This window comes from Poecilia mexicana, unplaced genomic scaffold (genome assembly GCF_051168715.1).
Source record: "Poecilia mexicana isolate PSO_F unplaced genomic scaffold, ASM5116871v1 scaffold_4, whole genome shotgun sequence".
In the NCBI taxonomy this organism is placed as follows: Eukaryota; Metazoa; Chordata; class Actinopteri; order Cyprinodontiformes; family Poeciliidae; genus Poecilia; species Poecilia mexicana.
This window is the reverse complement of record NW_028263373.1, coordinates 27252037-27279480: the sequence shown is the minus strand read 5'-3', so window position 1 is coordinate 27279480 and position 27444 is coordinate 27252037. Positions and strand designations below refer to the sequence as shown.

At 38.2% G+C, this 27444-nt stretch overlaps 1 protein-coding gene across 3 annotated transcripts in view; it reads right to left on the bottom strand.

The window, feature by feature from the left end:
- Window positions 1–27444, bottom strand: part of lpp (LIM domain containing preferred translocation partner in lipoma) — a 181159-nt gene that overhangs the window by 121852 nt on the left and 31863 nt on the right. For all 3 annotated transcript variants that reach the window (XM_014974477.2, XM_014974437.2, XM_014974442.2), the window contains one exon: window positions 27113–27157. The gene's annotated coding sequence lies outside the window, so the exon portion shown is untranslated. The remainder of the gene's footprint in view (window positions 1–27112; window positions 27158–27444) is intronic.

The window sequence follows — 27444 nt, the reverse complement described above, 5'->3', positions numbered from 1 at the left end:
GGAGATAGAATCAGTCGTTGGGGGAGATAGGGATCATTCTGATTTATAAACCATGAAGGATTATGAATTAGATTATGGGAGTAATTCTTTTTTCTTTTCGTTTTTTTCCTGTAAGAAATAATTAAAATCTGTGATCAAAAGTGCCAATTTGAACCGTGCGGCATTCAGACTTTATTTAAAATGTACATGGTGTACACTACAGTTACAGTACAGAGAACATCATCACCAGACACTAATACGACTTGCAGACGCTGAGGACACACACATGCAGTGTTTCACCAGAACCTTCTGAAATCATTTGAAATATTTCAACTATTTATGCACCGCTCTCTCTCTCTCTTTGTCTCCTTTTTGTTTGTGTTTTGTTGTTCTGATGTTTCTTGCTTTTTATTATCCTCACTCCATCTGATGCGGGGTTTGTATTCTTTCTCGGGAGCACGGCAGACAAGCCCACGCGCAATCATCCTTTAATACCTGCTCAAATCCCCCTGCGCCCCCCCTGCCTCCTCACTGGCTCTTAGTTATGATTTCTTTCCTCCTGCTCTGCGTGCTGCACAATTCAGATGAGCGTCGCTGTGTCACACCCACCTGTCTTTGCAGACCAACTTCTGTACTTTCCCAACACAGTCATGGTAAATAGACTAAGACATGGATCACAGCGCAACCGCTTTGGGGGACGGAGACAACCACCGCCATCAAACACAACTTGGGTTGGGTGATGTGGACTTAAGGGTTTTATCACGATATTTTGTGGTACTATTGTGAAATTGATAAAAATGACGATAAGAACTATTTATTACTTATTTTTTAGGTAACTGTGTGGCTGTAACTGCATGGCCCCACATACACTGCTCTCGAAAAGCATGTCAAGAAGTAATATACATCATTAAGATGCACAAAGTAACTTTTTGGTATTTGAAAATATGTTTTTCACTGTTTGTTGAAAAAGTAGTACAACTAGCAATCTCCATAATTATCACAGTCTTGAGAGTTTTAAACATAATTTAATTTAAATTTATTGTGGCAACAGTAAACCAGAATTCTAAGTATTTTATATCAATAAATGATAAACGATATGATAAATGCCACATTCCTAATCCCAAGAACTACCAGGTTGCACCAAACCAACACTATTAAGTGATGGATGTAGTTACTGAGAGAAGACCAAGTTGACTATTTTCAGTGTCACTAAGATGTTTGAACGCTGAAGTCAGAAGAAGCAAACGGACGGTTGTGAGAAACTTCCAGGAAAATAAAGCATTTTTCACATGTCAGTAAAAATGAAAAAGAAAGAAGGAGAGAAAGACAGAGAGACACGACTTTGAGCAGGTAACAGGAAGGCTGATCATTTATCATCTTGAACTTAAAGTTCTGAATTCAGTAGTAGTGGTGCACAATATATTGGCCGATGTTAGTCACTTTTTAACATATCTGTATCGGCCCAATAAGTAAATAGGTGCTAATATTAATAACAAACATTTATTTGCATCTTATTGATGTTTATGTATTTCAGCACAATAATAGTTCTGCAGGATTTGGAGTGTTTACCTGAAGAAAAGGAAATGTCAGTGGTGTGGTTGTTTGTCATGGTGCTGAAGGGTTGGGAACTATATATAATATCTGTATCGGTTATCAGCCATAGGGGCAACAGTAATATCTGACATTATATCGGCCTAAATGTTCACATCTGTTCAGCCCTGTTTTCTAGCATACTCCTATGGGAACTAGGCCTGTCACAATGACAAATTTTGCAGGACTGTTCCAGATTGTTCCAGAAGTTATTGCGATAAATGATAATATTGTTTTGAGACCATTTTCAAGTAACATAATAGTAATCGCATACTAATGCAAGAACACATTCTCAAAAATTAATCAATTTTAAATTGTAATCAGCATTTAACGCTGGAACCGGAAGACATTTTAAATATCTGAAATAAATAAAACGGAGACAACAAATAAAATGAACTGTAAAGTCCAAAACACCAGACAGAAGACTTTGTCATCCAGGTTTTGGTGGATGAAGAAAGAAGAGAAAAACAATAAATCACAAAAATGGAAATCGAGTTTGTTTTAATGCATCATGCGATTAATAGAGTCAATGCTTATTGCGACAGGCCTACTGGGGACGTTTGCTTATTTTAAAGTTGTTGCTAAGCTTTCCACACTATTTACTGATCTAAGATCCCAGAGAGAGTTTTCATTCTGTATTAAAGATGTTATAACCCTGTTTTACAGTGTTTGACATTGCCTATCCTACTGGCATAAATAACCATTTACAGAAGAATGGTTATGTTCAATGATGTTCGCATCTCTTCTTACTGGCCTTCAAGACATCTCAGAATTGGTTAATAGCTGCGTTTGCAGGTGAAATTCTGATAGCTACATCTCCAATTTGCTCAGGATGATTTATGTTGCTCTCCATCAGGGTCAGATTTTGGAAAAAAAAAAAGAGCTAGGACAGTTGCATTACCAATTTCTGACCTGAAAGTAGGCCAGCCCTTTGTCATTTGCATAAGTCGCAAATGACTGAATGCTCTTTAAAATGGAATACAGCACAGCAACAGGTTTTCCGTCATTCTTCTGGTGATTTATGACGACCACAGCCGGACGGTTTAGATTACCTTTATTTTTAAAATCCCATAAGTGTTCCATGTCATTATCGAGCCGATATACTCGTCTTGCTCCTACCGGACAGAGAAGCTTCGTCTTGTCCAATAGCTTTTGCTTTCTTGGAGGCTCACACTATCACGTCTGCTTGGACTGTGCAGCCACTGTGGCAATTCAGGCTCAGTTCAAACCCGAACCACTACAGATCGTCAGAGCTGAAAATGTTGACCTTGGTTTCCTGAAACGGAGGAATATTTCAAGTATTCTTCGGGCTGCATTGTTCAGCTGAAAAGCTGGATCCTACAGTTTGCTTCTGAAGAGAAAACACAGCTTTGCTCCAATAGGACCATGTCAGAGTATGTCTTTTTGCAGCGTTTGGACTTCATACAGATAACCTCAGTGCCTTATTTGATAAATCCGACCGCCTGTTTTTCTTCAAACTATTTCCTAAGACTTTGAAGGTCAGTTGAAGCAGTTTTCTTCTGCAGCATTTACTACAAACTAAAGTCAGTGTAGCTGATGGCAGCGACTCGTTTGCAGTAAAAAAGCTTAATACGGAATTGCCATGACAACATCTCAGACAAAATTTTGACTAAACGAATGCACTGGATTAGGATTCTGTAATGTCATCTTGCCATGTGTGCCTAGCATATTGATAAAATGGGTCTATGTGCCTTTATACAAGAGCAAATTAAGATTTTTCATGTTTTGTATAAATATGTGTTGGTTTTGGTGGACCAGGATGCTAAACAGTATCGGGATCAGAGATGTGGAATTTACTGTTTTCTGCTGTGTCAGGACCGGGTGTGTTACTTTTGCCATATTCTCACTCTTTTACTACGTTTTCTTCATATTTTAAGATCATTTCAGGGTAAAATCAGAAATTTAAATGCCCACAAGTGGTCAGACGATTTTAAGTCAAACCAATCAGAAACCTGGGCAAACGTTTAGTTTTACTTTCAGTTTCAAGCACCCTACAGAGCATCTTCATAGTGAAATTGAGCAATGTCACCATTGGGTTACTGCAGCAGTATTTGAGCCAACGGTTGAGTAATTTTGGTAGCAGTGTTGCACATATGCAGCCTCCATGGTTCCTTCAGCAAAATTTCTCGACATGTCCAGAAAAATCCATGGCAGCCTGACTTATCTGGTCAAATGCTCCAGTAAGAGTGTTACTTCCTGTGGCGCTGCGTCTCCCTGTGCGACACAAGGCAGATATGCAATAGTGTGAAAGGGGTATTACAAAGTACAAGAAAAGGTTTGAGGAAAAAGTCACTTTTGTGCTTTTAGTTTGTCTCCATATTTCTTTGAACTTCCGCAAGCTAACCCCACCACAAAAACACGCACGCACACCCACCACTCACCAGAGCACATACACAACACTCTAGTTAAAGTGGAGGCTCATAAAAAAGAAAGGCTTTTGTGATTGCCGGGGCAGTTTGAGATGACTCTCAGAGGCGTGACAGCACATTAAACAGTTCGCCTTACGAGGGCACTGCAGTCAGAATGTCTTCTATCAGTCGTTTCTCTGCACTTTTACAGCTGTCATTGAGAAACTGCTGCAGGTGCTTCTGTCACATTAATCTTTCATATCCACCAAGGAAACTATCAAACAAAGCCATCCGAAAGAGGACCACAGAGAGTACGGAGTTCTAACATAAAATGGCAGGGTTCAGAGATGTTTTATTTTTTTGTTCAGGAGAAGGCTTGACATGCTTTCTAGCAAATATTCTCTGAGGCCTGTGAACCGGATCGCGTGCTGAAGACATAATCAAAACCGCAGACACCAGAGTGATCGGAAGCTCCCGTAAATAAATAAATAAATAAATACAACGCTGTGCCGACAGGTGACTGACTTGACTGTCAGCGTCTCCTCGTGCCGTTTTTAAAAGCTCCGCTGCAAGAATCTGAAAAGCTGAACATTTAAGCTGAGGTTAAACCAGCTGATGCATAAAAGAGCTTTTAATTTTATAGTCTGTAAAGAAAGTGAGGTTTCTTTCTTCTTTATCCTAAAATAGTTAAACGCAACCGTTCCACACAGACATGAACTGCTACATCTTCCTCATTCAACCACAAGCAAATCTTTTGTTTGTTTTTAAGGGAAAAGTTGTTCCTAGTGTATTCACGTGAATTTCAGAAAGTGCAATCTCGGAAAAAAGGAGTCAAAAGGCGTATGCCTGTTTTTGCTTGTGTTTTCCAGTAATAGTTGAGTCTGAAAGGTTAATTACTGACACTAATCAGTTAAGTATGTGGAAGTAAAAAAGCAATTCATGGTTGGGGGTCCTGGACCTCAGAATCATCTTTCTTTGTATTGCGATGAGTAATATAATTGGCAACTTTTAGGAGGGTTTTTAGGGGGAAATGTGGTTTTTTTATCGATTTGAAAAAAAAAAATGAAAAAAGGGTCTTTCTAGTAAATGACCCAGACGAGAGCAGCTGAGTCGTAGTGGCAAAGGAAGAATGAGCAGTTTGGTATTATTCATGGGCTACCAGGAAAAAACAATATGAATCAGTGATGATAAAACACTATAAACCTAAAAACCCGTTTGCATGATTTGACAGATTTTCCACTGAAAACAGACACTATTTCGTGTCGTGTTTAGAAGGGGTTTTGACCCACTTAAAGGTCCAAATTGTAGGCTTTTTTGAGCAATGTTTGTGTTTGGTCTTAAGTTCTTTGGTAGTAAATGTTTAAGGAAGGCCACCGCCTTTCAAGTAATGTTAAATGTAGGTGAACAAAGTGAAGAAGCAGTGTCAGTGTATTCCTTGTTACAGAAGCTCAGGAATCCTTTTTGCAAAAGGTTCAACGTGCATCTGATCTTTAGTCAGTTTACTGTTTATTACTGTGTGCAACGTTCAACTGGTTTGCAGACAATGAAACGTGCTATGGCAATAGTCATGCTTCCATCCAATTGGCATGTGAATTTTGAGCAAACTTTTAAAATGTGGAAGAAAGTAAAATGTGAATTCCTTCTACTTGATTGGAATGAATCGACCAGGCTACGTTTGTAGAAGTTGCAAACTAGGATTGGCAAGACATGTCTGAAAAATGGCGAGTTCTTCTTTCTGAACTGGAGATTCGGACTTAGAAATTTTTTTTTGAGTTGCGGGCACAAACCCACCAGTGGATGGGAGCATTCTGGCCACTCCAGGCTGATGGCCATCCCTTCTATGCTGGAAGTCTGGACTCTGATTTGCTACATCAAAACTTATTCGGTAGACATGTTTCCATCTTCACTTTAGTTTATTAAATATTTTTCAAAAAAGGCGAGAACCATCTTCAGCATGCGTAAAAACGTTTTTGCAAAATTGAGGAAGTTAATTTTTGTAATTTCCATTAAATGTTTCTAATGCAATACTTCCAAATGTGTGGAACATTTATATCACAAAGACTACTTGGAGTGCAATAACTGATAGATAATATATTCAAAATGTTGCATGTTTCATGCCAATGTGATATTTAGTCAGTTGGACAGAGTGCCATGGCGGCAAATGTTCACACCAGACAAAAATGACCCCAAATCCTAAAGGTCAAAGATTTCGTTCTCACAGATGAAAAAAAAAGGAAAGGAAGATTCTCCAACATGAGCCCTAAACCTTACCGTCTATTTTCATCCATGTACAAGCAACGTTATGCCCTGGCAGAGGTTTTCGCAACCAATCACAATGTTATTTTCCTTACACGTATTTAATTAAACATATCTCAGAACACGGACTCGTCCCAGAAAACCGAAACATGAACTAAGACTAAAAGGGTAATTATGATCCCTTTCTCCCACCTTGGGCTTCCTCCCATGAGTAGATAACACTTAAAACTACACAGCTTTTGGCTCAGTAACCACCGATCAAAACAGTGCCTCAAACATGCACTGCAGACATGAAGACAGAGACACACTTTGGCTGGCAGATTCTCTCCAAATAAAGGCCTGGAAGGCGACTGGGACTTTGCACTCGCAGTTCGTGACGCAACCTGCGCAGGATCAGCCGTGCGGAAGGAAAACACTTTAAAAATTAAAGGCTCCCATCTGCAAGAGGTTGTTGCCAAGTCCTCCCATGCATTGGACTCGCCCTGCATTGGAGCGCTGGTTGAATGGCTGAACAGGTGAAAGCGGCATTAAACAAACAAGTGCGCTCTCTGCTCGTCACTATGTTTGGAGACAGGGAAGAGGCAAGAGGTCAAATGGTCATTATGGATCTGGAAATGATTTTTTTTTTTTTTTTTGCAGAAGAGTAAATATTTGAAGGTGCTGTAAGTGCAACGCTATGTCGTCTGCTGACATATTAATAAAAGCAAAAGGCTGTTTAGGAGTTTTTTCAAGTGTTAAAAATTGAAGAGATCAGGTGCAATAGCAGTCTCAGGACATCAGATGAGTGGGCAAGTCAAACATCGTGTTCTGAAACATAGCCACCGCAAACACTACAGCGGACGTGACAAGACTCTTCCGGCAGCGAGACCAAAATAAACACCAGAATCTTATCGCCGAGATTCTCAGTCAGGTCACCTTCTGCCTCTTGTCATTTAAAAACTGCAACAAAAATCCAAACCTGCGAGACGGATCTATAAATGAAGAAAGCATTCTAAATCCTTGAGACATGGTGGACATTTTTATCTCAGCCATGTTTGGTTTTTTTTAGAAGATGAGCCGATTTTACCCTTTGCAGCTGAATTATTGAACAAGTTCAAGGGTTCAGCAGGACCTTTTACAAACCTTTCAACTGGATTCTTGTGTATCGAAAAGCATATGTGCAGCTTCATGGCCAAAGTTGGTTTGGATTCAGTAACGGTGTTCATGTTCAACAAAGACGGTGTGAAAGTATGTCCAAATAAAAATAAATAAATAAAAAATAATAATAATAAACATTAAAGTAAATAAAATTCCAATGTTAGGAAACAAGAAGGCAAAAATACATCATTTATGTTAAATATTCTAAATCATTTACTGAATAAACTGTTGGGTTGCATACTTGGAGATCCTGAATGCAACAACTAACAAAAAATAAAATCAAACTGGAAGCACGGATGGTTCAATGGGAATGGACAGCCTTCTGAACTTGACTCACTTTAAAAATGTAAGTTAGAACATGTTTCACTGATATATTGTGCTTTCCTGATCTCCAGAAAAACAAAAAAGCATGGAGATAGAAAATCCATCCATCCATCGTGTATATTAGCTTATCCTTGCAGGATCCTGGGGTCATTGGGTGAGAGGCGAGTGCTACCTTGGACAGCTCGCCCTTTCTATCACAGGGCAACACACAAACACTTACAGGACAAACAACCGTGGAAATACTCTTTTAACCTAGGTCAATTTAGAGAGAGCAACAATCAGGTCTGGTACTCAGGGAGCAGGAGTAGCAGGAGAAAACGCTGGCATATATGGGAAGAACAGGCAGAAAAGCCCTAATCTGGGATTTGAACCCAGGACCTTCTTCCTGCAAGGTAGCAATGCTACTGAGACACCACACCGTAGCAATGCTATTGTGACGACATAAATGTCGGCTAAGACAAAGTAAAAATGCCCAGCTGCTCTGTTAGTGTCTTAACACAGCAAAGTTCAACGTTGCTGTGGACACAGAAAGTTCTCGATACCTTAACGGAGCAAACTTCCCTCTAATACAAACGCTGTCCGTCGGATTCCAACACCTGCTGTAAGTCAACATCTTAACCAAGTCTGGCAGCTTGACACAAACCAAGGGAGACAATGAAGAGAAAGCCAGCAGGCAAAAATCACCTTTTGTCGCGTCAAAGCAAGTGTGCTGGGAGTCGGGTGAGGAAAGAGGGTTCCGATCAGAGCTCATCCTGTCAGCGCCCAGACACCAACGCGCCTAGACGAAGGTCTGACAAAACGAGACGGGGCAGAGGGGCAAGAAGGGAAGTCGGAGGGTGTTTCTGTTGCAACGGCCTTTAACTGTTCCATGTGTTGCAGTGCTTTGTTAAATATCTGTCACCTTTCGGGTAGTATACCTCCACAACTGGTCCTTGAAGTATATTTTCTATGAAAAACTTCACCTGAGTGACTTCCAAATGCTACAGATAAGATTTTTTTACCGCATACATGCATACGCAGACATGCTCTACCTGTCAAACAGGACTGAGCCGCTGGTCTCAGGCCAGGAAATTTCAGACCTGCTTATGCGAGGAGCTATCATACGTTCTGTGTAAAGCCTCGTAATTAGGCTAATTACACAGGGATAATATGAAGGTTAATCAAATGATAAACACGGCAAATAGAGATTTGTTTTCCCCCATTAGCTATTGTGGAGAGCCCATCCAGTTGATAACCATTACAAATGAGATTTAGAGCTGTGACTACAACAAAGACTTACATCCCCAGCCCTCCACTAACTGCCCCCCCAAACACCACCACCAATAATCACCACTACCCTGAGCAAAGACAGAAATGAGGGAAAAATCAAACAGAAGCTCCACAATTTCAAATTAACTGTATCAACATTGTGTAAAAAGCATCCGTTGGACAAAAGGTGTGAAACTTTAAAAAGAAGCAGCACAACATGACCCACTTGGATTTTTGAACAGCAAATATTATACAGCTATTAAATGGCAGCGCATCTAATTTTCTTTATCACAGAGATCAGACAGCAACTTGGTCCATAGCATTTTGTTTTTTTTTATTAAAAATGTGTTTGATTATGGCTAAAGGTGTGCATGTATGTAAATTGACACCATAAAAATCATTATAAGTGGAACATTGACAAACGTAGTTGATGTATTTGACATTGGCAAATGCATTGGCTCTCACTGGTTTTACAATTGTTGACTTTATGATGTTTTACATGTTTTCACAATGTAAAGCTCTTTGAAATGTCTTGCTGAAATGTGCTAAATTAACTTGATTGGAAAAAAAAGAGAAAAAAAAACAACTTACTGACCAGGGACCAAATAACCAACGTCAAACATAAAAAGAAGCCAAAAGCTGCGATGAACCGAGAAATTGGCTGAAACCGTTTTTTAGGAAATCTCAAGAATCCAATCTTTTGTCAATCAAAGAGTAAAACATATGCAAGTGCTAACAATGCTTTCTGGTATGGGAGTTGCTACTGAATGAAGAAAACTCAAATTTAGCCACATCCATTGATCAGGATGTGTGTAACAATGAAGTCAAGGAAAAGACAGAAATGAACGAAGCCAATTAAAAGAAAACTAATTCCTACACCTTCTCCGATTCATTCAGAGAGCACGATTTTAGACAAGCTAAACCATGAGAAGCAAAACTGCTCAGCTTTACTTTATTGAACTTTCCTTGCTGTGTATCATATCTAGAAAATTTGGCAAGCTATGGGAAATCTAAAAGTCTACGGTCTCTTGAACACCCACACCAAGAGCACGGCGTTAATGATGCTAATTACTCTGATCATCCTAATTAATAAAAGGTGATAAATATGAACCATATGTTGAACCATTCGTGTGCAACCTCATTTAAATCACTTCACAGACCTACTCGAGAGTATGTAAAAATCTACTTTCTATGCGCTCTATATTCTCCTATGTTACTGTGCTTAGTGGGGGGTAATATGCAAAATCAACTTGTTGGGCCTTATATCATGTTATAATGTTATTCCTTCAATAAAAACATGCCTGGAGTTTTGGCTTGATTCTAAAGATTCTTTAAAGTGACAGAGCCAATGTGCACAAAAACTGGAAATTAAAAATCTTCAACAAAATTATGGTTAGATTTAGACAAAATGATACAATGTTTCAGTAAAAATGCACTTAAAAAAAAAATCTGTCTCACCGGTGTGTTTTCAATAACTGGACCAGAGCTGTTAGTAATGTGGTCAAAGATTTTGTTTTTGGCCAAACCCAAAGAGAGCAAGAACATCTGGACACGAGTGTAAAGTGACACATCATTCATGCCGTTACAAGTCTTAATACTATTTGTCACACCAGAGCTGTCTCACTTTGACTGGGAAAAAAAATAGGAAAAAAAAGTTTTCCAAGTCAAAACAGTTCCTGAGAAATGATTCTGTTATTGAAAATCTCCCCTGTTTTAAAAGTATGTTTATTACTGCATAATTTTTCTGTATAAATACCTATCTATTTTAAAAGATAACAACTCTGCTTATTGCACAAACACCTAAAAACTCACTAACAAGCTTCGGAAGGGTTTTTTGAACAAGCTTTTGAGTCGTTTACTTGAGTTTTTGGCCTTTGCTCCCTAATGAAAACAAGACAACTTTTCTGTAAATATGTGAATTTGACTTTAATGCCGACTGACAGCTCCTATTGGCTTGGGATATATCAAATAGAATTGCATGGCTTGCATGACTGCGGTATGTGCTCCTTGAAACTGCGAGTGGTGGGATGCAAAGTCTCCAGAGTTTATCTTATCCCAGTCTCGGGAGGTTACTGACTGACAGCTGTAAATATATCACAACACAACCTTAACTGAGTATCGCATACCTCAGCGGTAGATACTTAAATATATATCTGGATCAACAACAAATAAAGGAAGAATCTGTGCGTTTCACCGGTTTTTTAGAGAATCAATGGCAAATGACAGAAAATAATCTCATTGCTTTAGATGATTGTGCTGGTGAGCCACACACACACACACACACACACACACACACACACACACACACACACGCACACACACACACACACACACACGCACACACACACACACACACACACACACACACACACACAGTGGAACGGATGGCAGAAACCAAACAATCTCAGCTTCCCAACGCTGCAGCTTATTTGGTCTGTAGTTCTATTAATCAAGCTGGAAAAACTACAGGAGTTCACATAAATAGCAATAGGCAGAAGAGACGCAGTAGACGATGTAACACTGTCAATCATTAGTGCCAATATGTGGATGTGCTAGCAGGCTAACATTTGGTAATGAGACTAAACAAGTAAAAATGGTAAATGGGGCCAAAAGAAGACATTTAAAAAGTTGTATTTTTGTAACAACTGGTGAATAAAATGTAAATATTATGATTTATATCCAAGTCATCCTGAAAAGTCCATGATTTTAATTGAATTCAGCTCATTTACATTGTCAGGTTTACAACAAATATCTAATTGAGGCTTTTTAAGAGCAAGCAGACCTAGTTTATATTCAAATGTGAACAAAAGCTAACACTTGATCATCTTTTTCCCCTCATACAGCACTAATGTACAGCAGAGTAATGGCTCCATTATAGAATGAAGAGAAAAATATGGCAAGGTAGGAGTACGATTTTTGCCAAAAACCACAGAAATTTCTATGTCAATTTGACATATTTACAAGAAGAAAAATTTGGATAATCTCTGTCAAAACGTTATACTTTTGCCAGCTTTTTTTTTATTTTCTACATGGCACAAATTTCCAGTATTAAAACTAAGACATTCTGTGGACATTGTAAAGCCATGAATTTGCATAAAATAAACTTGGATGTTTACTGAGAACATAAAGTCAGACATTTGCTACAAAAACGGCAGAAGTCCTCTTAAGTTTGAAGAGATACAATTATGCGATGCAGGTCTGGATATTTTCCTAAGTGTAAGCGATGGATCCGGATTCTTTTACTGCATCAGAATGATTTCATCCAGGTCCAGACTCATCATGAACGACCTCCAACCGGATCCAGAATACGCGCCCGAGACGGTATGGAAGAACTGCGGCATAACAGAATCGAGTCTGCATGAGAAATGTCATCTGATTCACCTCCTAAATTTACCACATGCTGTAAGAGCAATGGCTGACCTTCCAAACGCTGAAAACCTCAGAAAACCTCAGAGTTTTCAGGAAAATTTCTGACTTCACAACACTGGACATCATTCAGATATAATATTTTCCAGCTATAATATTTGTTATCATAGAAAATAATAATATCTTCTTGCAAATTTATGACCAGTTAAACCTGTTCCAGGCCTAAGGTGGGATAAAAGATTTTTCTTTGCGTTAAAAAAAAAAAAAAAAAAAATCAAATTCAGAAATACTTTATGATCCCAAAGCAAAATCATCAGCAGGCTGGCCCTGGAAGATCAAACCTATGAAAAATAAAACAAAAACTACAGAGAAATGAGAAATTCTGCTTTGAACACCAGGTGGTGTTTGTGAATGCTCTTTAAATCATAATTGTTTCTAATCTTTGTCCACTAGATAACTCATGACCAGCAATGTTGACAGGAGCAACACAAACAGCTCCGAGATGGATGTTTTTAACACTACTGACAGAACAGTGGCTGTGAACAGAGTTCCAGATTGGGTTTTTGGATTTAGCTGAATAAAACACTTTATTGTTTATTGGGTGTTTTTTCTTAAAGAAGTTAAATTCTAAGGAAAATGAACTTTTCCAGCAGTCTGAACAATGATGTCGCATTTCATCCGGCTGATGTGAGGTGTGCTCCATAATTCTGCACCAGAAGAAGCCAGACGGTAAATGTGGACATGAACAGCGGCTGAAGCTAGCAGCACTTTCTCTTTTCTTAGCTCCACACCGGTTTTTTTTTTTTTTTTTAAACAGTTATGAGGGAACAGTGGCAAAGCATGAAACTGCTGCCGCACAAGTTACCCAACAGGTTGTTGTTAGGTAACCAAAGAGCGATGCCACCAACCTCGCTTAGTTAACCATGAGAGGTTGAGCCTTTCCTCAGCCTGGACCCCCCAGAATGCTGTGTGGTTCTGAATCAGAGTTCAGTGAAATTATTGAATATTCAATGAGACATATTACCTGCTGAAATCGATCATGTGTCTATTTCGATATGTATTGTTATTCATTTATTGTTCAGCCCTGTCTGGGCTACAACAAACAAATTGAACGACACATTACAGCTACAAATTTAAACAAGACTCTTGATCTTTGACTATTCTAAAGATGAACAGAACATCTTGAAAACAAGTGTCTTTTTGTGATCAGTTCTTTACACTCACAGTAACCCCTCTTACCCATCATGCTGCTGTATTATTGTGTATGCGGTGAAGTAAAAATGTTTTGAAGTGGAGAACGTTGGTCCTCGCCCTCCAAAAATACTTCAGAGTTCCGCTGCACAAAACTACAGTCCTGAACGAAATCAGCTAAAGGCCCGTTATTCAACAGTGGCCCGGAGCTCCACGTGTCACTCTCGGATAGGTCGCTAATGAGCGTGTTTGGTTTGGGAGCAGACTGGGGCAAAGTCAACAGAGCAAAGGCTATCTGGGAGGTAGCAGCAGTGAAAGCTTGGAAACGCAGAATTGCCTGGCAGAGATAAAGCATCACATCAATCAGTCATTAATTGCCCTCATCTGAGCGTTAACCCAGGGCTCAGATCACAGGAAAGGATTGCTTATGAAACAAGAGATTTAAAAAAAATAAATAAATTTAAAGCAGTTACCTGCAAAAAGTCAAGAAAATTAATATGAAGCCATCTTTAACCTTGATGTGTTAATTACCGTCTTTTCATTTGGAAACAAACCATTCTTGGGAGGTGACCGACTTCTCCGTTGAAAACATGTTCTCTTTCTCTAAAGGCGTTTCTTACTAGAAATTTAAAACATTTAATCTCAAGAAGACAAACGTACACAGGAGTTCTTTTTAGTTCAGAAAGGCAGTAATTAAGTTTAGTAGGTTTTCTCAGAGGGGGGGAAAGAAAAACAAAGTTTCTCTCTAAAAGCTTTCTGGAATGTAATTTATGAAGACGCAGAGGCCTGGGATTCTTTTCTCACGGCGAAAGCGTGAATTGCAAAAGGACACGTTTCGATGTCGGACAGAGTTAATTATAATCCCGAAATTCACAAACAAGTCAATTGTCTGCCTGCGCAGCTGTGACTGCTCGGTTGGTGAGGGTTTCGAGCGGTGAAACAAGATGGAGGCAAACTTCCAATTTGAGGGATCACGCTGTCAGATGTGTGTGTTTTTATAATTGTATATGTGCGGAATAAGAAGCTATAAATCAATTCTGAATCAGGTTTATTTAAAACTTCTGAAGGCTGGATTGCTCAGGTTGGCTCGCTGCTTTGATAATGAGATTTGCGACGCGTTTAGTCATGTCTTTGTAACACTAATGTGATTTGACATTGAAAAGACGAGCGTTGACGTTCCAAAACCTACAGAAAATATTATGCAATGAAGAATTTTAAAAGGGATTGGCGAACGGTGATCGCCTCATTTGCTTTCCAAAGACATTCTTATATTTCACCTAAAAATTTCATCCTGAATAATTACAGTTTCTCTAATATGCTACATGGAAGCTATATAAGTTGTTTGCTGCTGTTTGTTCAAAGAACTGAAATGATTTCCCTTAGAATCTGAATACCTTATTCATCTTTATAGATCATTATGTTTATAAAAATCAAAATACTGGCCAACAGACAATTAAATATGTGACAGTATATATTACAGATAGTCTTCAGTAACATTCCAGTGAAAGAACATGATGTGGATTCAAAGCATGGAAGAAGAAGAGGACGAAGAAAAAGAAGGAGAACGTTGATTTTTCCTTTTTCTTATCTTCTTGTTCTTCTTCGTCAGTCACTTCCTCTTCTTGTTTGCCCTTAGGCTAAGTGCTGGCTGTCACCAGATTTCAGCTGAGAATCCAGTCAATTGGATTAATCAGAACAGGCTCCGCCCCCAAATGACAAACACACCCACTAAACAGAAAGCGAGCGCAGTTTTCTGGTGGAAGCGTATAGATGGGTAGAGCAGAGTAATGTTTGCCACGATGCATTCAGGGGCCCCCAACTAAGCAGAAATGCATCTGCAATCAGAGCTAGTGCTCTAATCAATATGCTGATGTGATCGTTTAATACGCTCCTCAGGGGTTTGTGGCAGGAATGTCATGCCATAGTTTCCCAAATTCTCTAATCCCAATGGTAGCAACCATTTATACACAATTAGCAGTGGATAACTTTTACCTGAGTGCCTCCTTGATCTGGATAACTTAGTTTTCTTAATAAAGTAAATAATTTGTGTTCAGATTATCTTCGTCTGATAAAAAATTAAATGCTGTTAAGACGATTTGAAAAATTTAACGTGACAAAATCTGTCAGCAAAGCAAACTGCACATCTTTAAATGTCAATAGGATATTGTGTATTTGTTGGTACTTGCGTTATTTTTACCATCTTATTTAGAAATGTTTATAACGGCTTTTGTATTAGAAAAATTAAGATTTTTTTTATTTTCAGTAGTTCAGTATTTATAAGTTCGTACAATTATACCATTTTATATTGTTTACATTTTTCTGGTGAAAAAATGTAAACATATTTGATGGCATGAATTTTCAAAAGTTAGAAATTAATTTTTGCTTTTGTGTTTTGGGGACATTTGTCCAATTTTAATGTAAGAATTTTGAAAAAAAATATCTGACTTGAACAAAAATATCCATAAGACTTTATTTCTCATTTAGACTCACTAACAATTTATAATTTAAAAAAAGAATACAAATTCAGAGCATAAAATTAACATTACAATGTTGACTTAGAAATAAGTTAAAAAGTTATATGTTAAATTTTATGTCAAGTAAACTTGATGTAATAACACAAAACCTTGATTAAATAAGTTGGGACAACTTTTTAAAAATTCCCTGAACTAATAATTTTTAGTTTAATATAAATGCTGAATACAGTTAAGTCAATTTAATTGAAGTTGTAGCTTATATTACGTGTTGCTGAATTAAAATTAAGCTGAAAAAGCTTGTTCTCTTTAAGCAAATAAACTTGAAAAGTGCTTTCATACAACTATTTACTGAAACTAACAATTTCAAGATGTCTAACTTACTGGAAAACGTTCTGTGATGTTCAAGCCTTCATCCTTGAAGAGTTTTAACGAAAAGGAAAAACACCCAGGTGGTTCTTTCAGTTCTCATTGAGCGTTGCATAACAACACAGACAAATGAAAACAAGATCACCTTCTAATATTACAGTTTACTCACTCTTTGCAGTTCACCTTCAAGAATAAAAGTCACATTTTGACAGCTGATATACGTAGGAATAAAGTAATGCATTTAACCTGAAGTCATGGTTTGTTATTCTGTAATTTACCAGTAACTAAAGCAAGTTCTTGATGTTACTCTCTGAGATTCATGAAAATACATTTTATTCCAGAAGCAGTGAGAGAGAAAGACAGTACTCTGATAGGAAACCTGGACTTGGAAAGTTTAATGCAGGGCTGCAGAAAGTTTGAGAAGTTCATAAAATCAGAAGCTAAGTAACCACATAATGCAGCAGGCTAACTTTCCAAACAGTTGCCCTTTTCCTGACCGATATTAATTTTGGTTTTCTTTGAGCTGTCACCACCTTATTCCGGTTTTGTTCAAATTCTGATTTAAAGGAATAAAACAACAAAGGGGAAAAATGTATTTTAGGTTCTTTGATCGAGGTACAGTGGAACCGTGGTATATGAGAGGTTAGGGAGCACATGACTGTCTACTTTAATAGTTCAAGCACCAAACATAACTTAACATAATACAAAGTGGAAACAATCTTGGCACTACCATAGACGTGAACATATACAGTCTTAATTATTTCTGCTCTTTTCGATTCATCACCAAGCAAAATGTATGACAATCACTGATTGGTTGCTTCACAAACACCAGCCAATTGTGTGTCAAGTAGAATTGTGCCTATTTAAATAGATGAAGAAAACCACAACTAGGTGACCTTTCTGTGCATAACTTAGCTCCACACAGCAGGTGAATCTATGAATACTGGACCGTCATGCGGGTAGTCGTCCTTGCAGCCTCAAAATATATGCATCACTATAGTATTAGTATAAATGTGTGCAGTTGGTTGAATCATTTTTAGACCAAAATTGTGAAAATTCTTGATTTTTGTGTATTTAATAAAAAGGAAAAACAAAAAGTTTTCAGGTTTTTCCATTTTGGTCAGAGTTGAAGGGAAAACCATTTATTTTTCAGTTACTTAAGTTGACAGAAACCATCTTAATTTAAACTAAAGACGCCATTATTTCTCTTTTTACCAGAATAAATATAAAGCTTCCTGCTGTCCTTAACCATAAAATAAGAAAACAGGACGTTCAACCATCTGTTCCTTAGACGGTTGGTATCAACAAGCTGACTTATCACGTATTTCGGAGTAGCTGTAAATAACAGCACCGTGGAAAATCTCTCCCCGCTGAATAACAACAGGTTTAAAACAAACTGCAAAGCGAGATGTAAAAACAGAGGAAAGTAGCAGAGGGTATAATCCCTATACTGTACTGATGGTGGATTAACAGATTTCTGGATTCTTCCCAGCCTCTGCCATATGGTGCAGTAGTTACACCTTTCTCCCTTAGTAAACTGTTGGGGTCGTTCTCTAGATGAAACCTCAGGGAGTCTGTTACATCACTCCACGAGTTATCAACATGCACCGAGTCTCAGTTCTCAGAAAACAACGTGAAAACGCTCAGCGTTCCCGTAAAACTTGTGGATTTAACTTTCTGAGACATACTTTCCACCAAGACAAGTCTGAGATTTTCAAACCTTTTCATATTACACGCGTATTGAGCTGTTGTCGAAATGTTGAACACGGCTTATCCTCTCTCACCACAATAAGCAGCGCACATCTATCCCCTTATTCAAACTTATATTGGGTTTCGGCTGAAGGACATAATCCTCTCGCACCGGGTCCCTCACTGCCAAAGCCACATAGAATCAACTCATCAATAACACTTTGTTTACTGAATACAGATGACTTTGCACAGGAATCTCCTTAGCGTGGCACAGATGAATGAGTCCAGACAAATTCATCCGAGCTCCTATCAAATGCTTGAGCTGCCGTTTAAGCAATTGCAGCAGACGGAGATTTCGCGTCGCAATTGTGCGAACATAATGGGGGCTTGGCCCAGTGAAATATGTAGACAGAAAAAAAAAAAAAAAAGCCGCAGCATTTTGCCCCTTTGTCAAGACTTGAAGGTATTGCTTCACTTGCACAGTGGGTTGGCAGCCGCAGTGCCATTTCCTTCTCCCTCATTATATCAGGCAGTGCTAGACTGTACCGCGTCGGCTGCAGATACATATCAATGAAGGGGTTTGTGGCCAAAGACTTCCTCATGCCACGCAAGGCCAGAGTTTCCTCATACTCTATAAAAAAAAAAAACAAGCAGCGGCTGAACTTACTGTAAAGTGTCTCAACTCTTGTAGGGGGGAGAGAGGGTGTATTTACAAAAGATGACAACTAATTCCTATTTGGTGTGAAAGTACATTAGGAAAACTGTTTTGTAGAAATGACAGGGACAAAGATGAGTATTTACCATGGCAGCACAACCTTAAGAGTCAACTATAATGACCTTGTGAGAACTAATATTTTCATCTAAATCATGACTAAAAGAGAGGATTACAAGGACTGACCTTCCCTCAGGACTTGTACAGTTCTAGGGTCAGGAAAGGGGTAGTTAGCATTTCTGCAAACCCCACACATCCTGGACACAAGCTATTTAGATGTTGACCTCTAGCCCGGCGCTACAGAGAACTTTGTGAGGCAGTGTATTCCCTCGGGCTGCCTCTGCGATACACTGAGTGGCAAATACCCATACTGCCACTAATTCAACCTAGACTTTCCTTTTTGTTAAAACACATCTTTACATCAAATCTTTACAAAAATCAAAACAAAACCTTTGTTTTGACTTTTCATATTATATATATATATATATATATATATATATATATATATATATATATATATATATATATATATATATATATATATATTTTTTTTTATTTTTTTATTTTTTTTTTTTAATCCCGTCTTTGAGGCAAAGAGAACTGGGAACTTGCCTCCAGCAAGCGATTGTTTGTCAATGGTCGAGATCCTCTGTATAACAAGTGCTTGGTTTTTACAAGGCTAATTGCTTCCCTTAACCCAAGAAATTCCATACAGCCAAAGAAAACTCTGGTCATTCAGGGAAAAAGACTATTACAGAACAAACATTACAGTGAAAAATATTTGGAAGCAAAACTTTAAAATCTTGGCCTACCTTGATAACAGCAACCGGACCATATCTACTGTAACTTCCGGACTCTCGAGCGAACGTGAACGAATATAAGCCGCAACCACTAACTTTGAAATTAAATTTTAAAAAGTGTAGATGTATAGAGGCCACACTTGTCTATAAGCTGCAGGTGTCCACGTTGTAACAGGATACAACCTGGACACTGAAATGGGCGCCCTTTTAATCTTAACTTTTAAAGGGTTTTATCATTTTTAAACAGATATGTACATCAATGTTTTTTTCCAAATACTGCCTGCAATATAGCTGCTTAAAAGAGGTGATCATTGAACATCTTCATGGAATTGAACAGCCTTCATACACACTTCCTCAGTCTCTCGCTTATTGTCCATCTCAACATCACCTTCGTCTCAAAGCAAATTCACTCCCAAGCTTGTGCAGTCCAACCTTTCAAAACTTAATGATGAAATGCTGTGCATTAGCCGCATCGCAGTGCTAAAAGTAGTGGCTTATAGCCTGAAAATTATGGTAATGAAAACATACATCAGTATTCTATATTCTGAAAATATTTCTGTCTTCAAAGCAGGTAAAAGGAGGCTACTACCTACTATTAAAGTTCTAGCTAATAACGTTCAACAAATCCCCAATCCAGAACCCGGATGCTTCGGCTTTCATAATGATGCCACACCAGCATGTTTTCTAATGGTTCTGAGCTGTAAACACTGAAGCATCATTATTTGGACAAACGCACAATGTCACAGTCATTCTGAGCCACAACACTGTAGCACTGCAGCTCATGGACTCGGGTTCATGGATCACTTCAAATGTTACATAACAAATGTGTTTATAGTTAAATGTTCCAGAACAATGTTAAGGGTAAATAAATGCAGACTATAAATTTACAAACTGGACCCTTTTGAGCTCCGGTGGATCAGCGCTGAAAGAAATCAGATGTTTTTGATTCTCTTGCAGAAAAACAAGGCGCTGAAATCCAGCTTGGCCAGAAGCATCTGTACAGCGTGAGCTGGGGGCTTGATTTAAAGGCTTTGGGCCTCAGTACTCATTCCTACTTGTTTGGACTCTTACTTAATCTTCCTCACTGCTCACTCTGCAGCACTCTGACCCACAGTGACACCCAAAGCAGATTATTTGAAAGGCAAAAGTTAAACTAGTTGTTTTTAAGGAGGCTTTATGCTTAATTGACTGACAGCTTCTGCTGTTTATTTGTCTCAGCTGCTTAGAAGTAATCCAAACCAGCTCATTGGTCTGTTGGAAAAAAAAAAAAAAATCCACCCAGGGTATCCATGTCAACTCCGTTAATCACTGTGGGCTTGTTTTAATCTAATCTTTCCATCTTAAACACATCTTATTTACTTGTTTTCTGCTTCTTGGTTTCCTTGTGAGGATCTCGGCTCAGCTGTGGACCATCCATACTCCAGCTTCTCATGTTTGGAACTGGCTTGATTTAGACTATATTTTATCTGCTTAGCTAAGACAAGATAACAGAAGGAGGGATTAGGTTTAGGTAGTGCAGGCTACCAGCATCGCATCTTATTTCCACCCAGTATGTTGATAAATACAGGGGGCGACGAGTTTTCACGATGTTATGAACCACAACCACCTGCAAATAGCTAAAATCCATGAAACGATTAGAAATCCTTGTTTTAATAGTCCAAACACCAAATATACCTTAATATTCATCAGCATATCGGCACTATCGCAGTCCTTCTTATCTCCCCTATTAGGGGTAAAGCCAAATAGCGCCAATGAGAATGAACGCTGCTCCTGAATTTGCTAGCCTGTCAAGTAGCATTGTTCTGAGGTATTTCAGCTCCCCAAGCAGCATTTTCTTTCAAATATTTTAGATTTGCTCTATGACAGAATCTTCAAATACTGTAGGTGTATTTTCTGGCAATAACTATGAGTCATTAGGTAAGTAGTAAAATGTTATAGGCGGGGGGCTTCTGTATTCTGTGGACAACAGTGGACCTTTTCAGAAGATGAATTTTAGATCTAGTGATATTAGAGCATTCTGTAAAAAGAACATCTTACCGACAATCAAACATGGTGCTGGAAGGACAATGGTCCAACGTTGTGTTGCTACTTCAAGACCTGCTGACCTGTTTTTTAATTCTGCTAGGTGCAAGGCGATGTCTGGCAAGCAAGTTTGAGACTTTAAGCGCTCTTGGATTTTGTATCGGTGATCAGAAGCACACCGGCTAGTCCACTGTTGAAAAATGTCTTCAGCCTAGATTTCAACCCAGGTGGAGAGAAAGTGCAGTGAAGCAGAATCCTTCTACAGAAACATAAAAATCTCACTGCCTATTATTTCAAAACCCTGATGGTATTTGTTTTAGCCAGCGGTGGCATAAGCAGCTAGTATTAGGAGGGAAAAAAGCAGCTGGTCTGTTGAAAAAAAAAAAAAAAAATCCACCCAGGGTATCTATGTCAACTCCGTTAATCACTGTGGGCTTGTTTTAATCTAATCTTTCCATCTTAAACACATCTTATTTACTTGTTTTCTGCTTCTTGGTTTCCTTGTGAGGATCTTGGTTCAGCTGTGGACCATCCATACTCCAGCTTCTCATGTTTGGAACTGGCAACAACTTCTAATTCAGTTGGCATTTTTGGGTCATTTTGTTGGATATGAAAGTGAACGTTCTCTCACTGGATGTTTGGAATGTAGGGTTTCAGCAGAATCTTTATAAATATAAAAGAAGAGACACTAAATCTACTGTTTCTGAGGAAGCTTAATAGATAGACATGAAGAACAAAAGATGACACGCTGCGAAACACACAAAAATGAAAATATGTGATAAGATTGTGAGAGAAGGAGCAAATAAAAACCAGCCCAAGACAGATTTTATGTATCAGTCAAATGTCTGGCCATTTAAACAGATTTGGAGACCAAAAACTGTGCTTCTGTGAAAGATGGAATAGATTTTTTTTTTCCCTACTGCAGTCCAGCAAATACTGGGAGGATTTATCCGTGTAAATAAACTCTCGCAGTCAGATGAGTTAAGGATCCCCTTAGCTACAGCAACAGTCAAACCCAACAAAGAGTTAAGCATTTGCAACTCCACTGTGAAGCTAAACAGTTCTTAAAATTCAGCTGGCAGCCAGCCTCGCTCGTCATCCGCCAATTTGATGAGTGCTTCAAGGATCTGGCCCGAACAGATGAACTGCGAGCCAGTAATCCAAACAAACACAGTGAGGAACCATGAAGCATCCCTGGTAAGTTATGTTAGCACCACTGTGGCCCGCTCGTGGAGGCGGGTCTGCGCTGGTCCACTTCGGTTGCATGACAGGCTGGAGACGTTTAAGCAACCTCAGCGAGAGGAACAACATCAAGTGTATCAGATAAGAATAAATGAGAACAGCTAACGTTTTCTTCTAACTGAGCTTAGAATAATAAGTGTTTATCTAGCATTTGTTGCCAAACCAGTTTTCAGAATAAAAAAAGTCTTTTGAATTGGTAAAGACAATACATATTATCTTTACAATATGTAAGACCATCAATTGGTCTTACGTTGCCGTTTTATCAGCTCATGATATTTAAAGGGATTATATTATGTAAAATTGACTTTTTTTGGAGATTTGCATCATGTTACAATGTTATTCAATCATCAGAAAGATACTAAAAGAAATCCTTTATTCTACCGTGTCAACCACTCAGCTCAGGCAAAATGCATGGGTGGACCTAGCCCCGCCTTCAGGGACGAAGCTCCTCCTCTGAGCTCCAGTTTCCGAGCTTCTGCCTCACAGACCAGCTCCTTCAGACTAGCCAGCAGCAATTAGCAAAGACCGGGTGGAACTCCACATCTGCTGAGCTCATTATAAAAGGTACTTCTCAGTGAAACGCTGGGGGAAAAAAAACCTTGTTAAAAGCTTAAACTCTGCATTTCAAAAAGAGCAGAAGTTTTTAAAGAGACAGAGGCCCAATTTTCAAAATTCAAGGATTATCTGATCCTTATAAAATGCCAAAATATATAAATTGGCATTTTATTTTTTACCCACATCTTAAGACAAACAGAATAAACACTACATTTGAATCATTCTACTCGTCACAAGCTAATATTAGCTTGTCAAAATCTTTGACGATAGGCTTTATACCACAGGCTATCGGCTGTGGTATATAGCCTGCAATCAGTTGCTTTACAAACATGCCGCTGTTAGCTAGCCAAGTGTACCGTTTTAAGAGTGATGAGTGATGTTCTTTTAGTTTCCACATCATCATTGTCTGTTTTTTTCAACCAAAGACATTTCCTAACACCTGATTTTGTCTTTCTCATCTTCGAGAGAAACATTGTAATGGCCTTATTTCAACATACTGAGAAGAAGTGCATGGCAACAAGTGAGGGAGGGGCTTTGTTTCTCTGCTTCATAGAGAAAACTGAGCACTCTAGGACTTTCTCTGGTGTCGCTTTAAGAACTTTACACCAAAGGAATAGTGAGACACTTTTTAGCTCACAAACCTTGGTGTACCTTCTGAACCGTCATCAGCTCATTTCACTTATCAGACACAAAGTCTTATGAGTCACACAAATAAGGTTATCTTGATGGATCGATTTTTGTTTTTGTCACTAAAGCTGAAGCTAACTGGCTCTCAGCTTGGAAACGGCTGGTTTAAGAAGCAGCAGCAGGACATGAAGGACCCCGACAGCCTCACTTTACTCTTTCACTATGTAATATTCTCCCTGACATACAAAAACTTTCTGTCAAATGCAAACCCTGTTTCTATGGTGATATTAAAGCACATAATCTGAGGGTAATAATGGACTCTTTTGAAGAACACATTAATGTGGAACATAAAGAGCATTCAAAGCATCTCATAATGTACTTATGAGCAGATGGAAAGAAGAAATATTCTATCTTGATATTTGATTAGAAGCGTCAATGTTTCTGGAATGCAGCCATAATGGACATAGTATTTAAGAAACACTTAATTGCTCAACAGCCAATCAACTAAGCATCGGTTTACTTATGAATAAGTATAAAAAGAGTCTGTGTTGCACGACCAAACCAGAGTTTCACCGGTGGCCGTGTTTAGAAAACCTATAACATGATGTTTTCTGGCAAAGACGTGCCAGCTTCTCCCAGTCTGTGCTGCGTGACGTGAAAGGTCACAAATCAGCATCAGCAATTAAGAGCTGCAGAAGTGACTAAGGCTTCTTTGACCACCTGTTCAACATTTTCACATTCACTGCAGGAGTGCTCCGTCCCTCGTGGGAGCACCTCACCATCTGTTTTTATCTAAAATATATAACATGTTGACATCCAACTACAGCACACGCTTTGTTAGACACAGCCACCTTAAAGCTTCCCAAGAGCTTTTTATTTAGTAATATGTATCATCACGTGTTTCGTTAATGTCCCATTTAAAAAAATAAATAAAAGTAAAACATGCAAACTGATTTGGCACAGAACAGATCTTTAAACATGGACGTTTACATCCAAAACAAGAACTGCTGCTTGTTTGTATCAGGAAAAAAAAGGGTATGTATAGTAATTCACACTCTTGGACATTTTTTTTGTCTTTTTAATTGTTTTTACAAATCAATCAAACTTAACAAAATGTAACAAATCCATTTAATGTCAAAGTGAAAATTGATTTCTACAAACTAATTACAATTAAATAAAAATATGAAACCTAAAATAAGAGGCAGTATGATCAAAGTCAAATGGGTGCACCCAGGTCAACTTTTGAGTAAATGAATAAAGAATATTTGTGGTCCTACTAACTAGGAAGTTAATAAAAAAGCAAAAAAACAATTATTAAACGATGTATAATTTTTATTGCTCCCAACGTTGTTCTGTTTGTAAGTTTTAACTCAAAAAATAATCTCCAACTGTAGTACATCTGAAACCAGAAGCTTACATCCACCAATTAAAGACGTTTCTTCTCACTGACTGAAGTTAAATCTGTTGTTTTAGGTTCGTCAGAATTACCAAAATTATTTCAATTTGTTAGAAACCAGGATACTAGGCGAGATTTTTTTGAAACATTCTCTTTCAAATTCACACGTTTACATACACTTGGTCAAATTCTGAAAAAACTGAAAGCATATTATCATTTATGAGCAACTATAAGTGCGCTGTGATGTCATTTCCTGCAGTAAGCAGCCTCAACAACACAACTGTATTCCTCACAGGACACTGTTGTGTTCAGGACATCACTGCAGTTGGGTCTGACTCCAATAAAAACCAAAACCAACAACAACAAACTAACAAAATGATTCAGTTTCTCCTTCTTTAGTTCAACTTTCCATCATTGTGCATTTAAGAATCAAATCTGAGCGCTGGAAAAACATCTCGGAGCGCCTTTGGAAAAGGACAATTTGCGACTAAATTAACTCATGTGTAACAACAATCTGTTCAAAGCATCCACAGAAACAAAATGAAGAAGGTTTTAGATTAGCTTAACAAGGAGGCTGAAGAACTGCAGAACCGTTGAACTTGGAAAAAACATTAAACTATAACCGGAGAGACGCCGTTTTTCCCAACTAAATCAAGACGGCATCATGGGATCACTTACTTAATCTCATTAGGACAACTTGTTGCTTTTTTTAGCCACTTTCTCAGACAGAAAAGCAATGGCAGGCCAAAACTATCGTAATGTAAAATCTTCATATATACTTAGTGTTTAACACTTAAAAATCTTATCTTGGAAATCTTTTTTCTTAAGATTTAATTAGGATCCAAATTTCTTAACACGATTGTAAAAAATGTTTATCTTAAATTTGTTTTACTTATTTTTAATACATCCTGTTCAATTTTTGAGGCTCAATTATAACTGTCTAAATTTCTCTCCATGCATAAATGACACGTTTGTACCGCTCACCAAAGTCTAAAAACACTATAAAGGTTGTTTTTTTTCTTTTCATCATTTGGTTTCTCTGTGTAACCCTGATGAAAGGAAAGACAACACTGCAGTAAGTAAGCTGAATTCTTTACATGTTTTTTTGGGTGTCAAAGGAGGTCGTAGATGTTTAATAGTAAACTAAGGCCTTGTACAGGTATAGTAGGGTCTTTATAAAAACAATTTTTTTTCTATGACACTGGTAAGAAAAATATTATTGCACACACTGGATCGGCTTCAGGAACGTTTTCCTGAAGCCGATCCAGTGCGGATTTGTTTAAATACAAATCCGCCCTGAGCATTGTTTTTAGCATGCCAAAGCCATAGGGGGCAGTGTAGCGCAAAGCCAAAACCTGTCAGCCAATCAAAATGCTTCAAATCAACTATGACTTCCTGTTAGGAATTAAACATGATACCAGGAGGTTTACTTGTGTGGACAAATGTGTAGGTTGAGCTATTTTTAAAATATAAACTTAGTAAAACTCAAGAACATTGATTGTGAATCATGTTTTGACAAGTATGTGGCTATATTGGTGCATTATTTGTCCAAGACTGTAATCCGAGGGACTTAAATCTCTGTTTTCCCAGGTACACACAAATACAGACTTTTCTGAAATCTCTACTTTGGTGGGAGTTTTTATTAATAACCATTTTTAGTGATAAAAACAGTGTTTTGTGCATAACGACGTGCTCCTTTTTCTCATATATCCAACTACATGTGGACTTGGCTTGACAAAGAGACCGTAAAAGTATTTAGAAAACCTTACCTAAATACCAACACTAACGATGGTCAGGATCACAGGATAAGTCACCTGGAAAGAAGGACAATAGACAGTCAGTTTTAACAAATGAATATTCATTTCCAAAGGGGAAAAAAAAACAACCTATCTAGATCAATAATGTGGCTCGGTGTCGGGTTGCAGCAGCCGTTTGAATCCGTCTCCGCTTCAGTTGTTTACTTAAAGAAAGTTAACATTAAAGTGCAGCTCTGCCTCCTGAAGTGAAACACCAAGTTTTGACTGCAGGGGATAAATTCAAAAATGATAATTGTGAGTGAAATTGCTATTTCTGGTGTTGTGAATGTCCTACATTCTGTTTA